This window comes from Penaeus monodon, chromosome 22 (genome assembly GCF_015228065.2).
Source record: "Penaeus monodon isolate SGIC_2016 chromosome 22, NSTDA_Pmon_1, whole genome shotgun sequence".
NCBI classification, from domain to species: Eukaryota; Metazoa; Arthropoda; class Malacostraca; order Decapoda; family Penaeidae; genus Penaeus; species Penaeus monodon.
In genome coordinates this window covers 39,997,896-39,999,639 of record NC_051407.1, presented here as the reverse complement: position 1 = coordinate 39,999,639, position 1,744 = coordinate 39,997,896, and positions in this window count along the sequence as shown.

The following is a 1,744-nucleotide window of genomic DNA, read 5'->3' as shown; positions in this document are numbered from 1 at the left end:
GAAGTATGCCCCAGAGACGGGCGACACACACGTCTGTCTGGGCGCGCACATCCTTCAAAGCCTTTAGTCTAAAATTGAAATCCCGGCGTTGTTGCTTCTCCCTCGGATTATCCTCGGCTATTTCACGCCCGTGTGCGTTTTCTCGTTAAGTATCAGGAGAGTGTTATATCCAGCTCGGGTATTGGCGGAGGTAATGATGCTCTAATACACATTTGGATAAATTTCTGGAGATTGGCTGGGCCGTAATCCGTCGATAATTTCACGCCCTGATTTTCTGGGCGGCGCGAAAGGGGTCGGGGGGACACGCCAGCCATTGTCCACCATGATTAAGACGGGGATCTTGCTCAATAGAGATGCAAATAGCAAGCCGGAAGGAGTCGCAGTTGTATCAAGCAAGGAGAAAGGATTAAAGGGGAGGGGGGGGGGGTAGAGGGAGAAGTGTAACGCTTATCGCAGCCTTATCCTCCTTCAGCCCATTCAGATTTAGTGATGTCACCCTACGACATCCTTCACGGCTCCTGCAACCCTGCAAAATTTTCCTCTCGAGCAGGCTGAGAAGATCAGTGATTGTTGTTCCGAAACGGAAATAATTTTTTTTTATATATACATTTAATAATATGATTGCCGCGTTGAATGTCTCTTTTTCCCATGTGAGCCCATCATGTATAATAAACTTATTAACAGGGATATTAAGGGCAAGCCTCATAGTTGTATGGACTGGCACGTGGAGGATATCCTTTCCTGCGTCAGAATGGTCTTTGTTCCAAGTACGTCGTGATAATTTTATTAAAATGTTACAGATTTCGTATACAGCGATGTGATACACATTTTTATGCGTGCGGGCATTGTATGTGATGATGGCAGCGAGAGGGAGAAGGCGGGCTGTGATAGCAGGTTGGTCTCGAGTATGTGTACCTGATGAATTAATTAACAAGGCAAAGGAAACCTGATCCGCGAGGCCGCCTCCTTCCACTCAGGCATTATACCCTTCCTCGCAGCCCCTTCCCCTTTTTGCTCTCATTTGCTTCTTGTGTTACTTCCTTTGGTCTCCTCTTTGTACCCTCTCTTGCCCACCTCTTTGTACCCTCTCTTGCCCACCTCTTTGTACCCTCTCTTGCCCACCTCCTTGTACCTCTCTTGCCCACCTCCTTGTACCGTCTCTTGTCCATCTCTTTGTACCCTCTCTTGCCCACCTCTTTGTACCCTCTCTTGCCCACCTCTTTGTACCCTCTCTTGCCCACCTCTTTGTACCCTCTCTTGCGCTCTTGCCACCAGTTACTCTTTACCTGCAGAATGCACGGTTAACATTGTTCGCGTGTGCCCCGTTGTGAACAGATACAAAATAGTGCTAGTACATTGTTAATGTTCTTCCTGGAATTTGCATATGGTTTGTTAGTAAAGTTAATTGCCCGAGTTCATGTCTAGAGCTCTTAATGATCCTAATTGGCTTGTTCGCTCTGCAAAACACACAATCGTGTTGGCTAAGTACACTGCAACTAAAAGTCAAGGTGATTAAGATGAATTAGTTGAGGGAATAACTTCGGGACACGCTAATACGGTATCCGTCACACTCTCGGCTCGCCAGGGAGAGAGGCGGCACCGCGAGGCCGTGGCGTGTCTGCAGCGAAGGATGTGCCCGGCCCTCGCCTTCACGTGTTCTTGCAGTGTCGTGTTCAGTAATTCTTGTGCTCTTTGGTCAACTGATCTCTGGCAGGTTTCTTTCTGTCGTTTTTTTTTTTTTCAT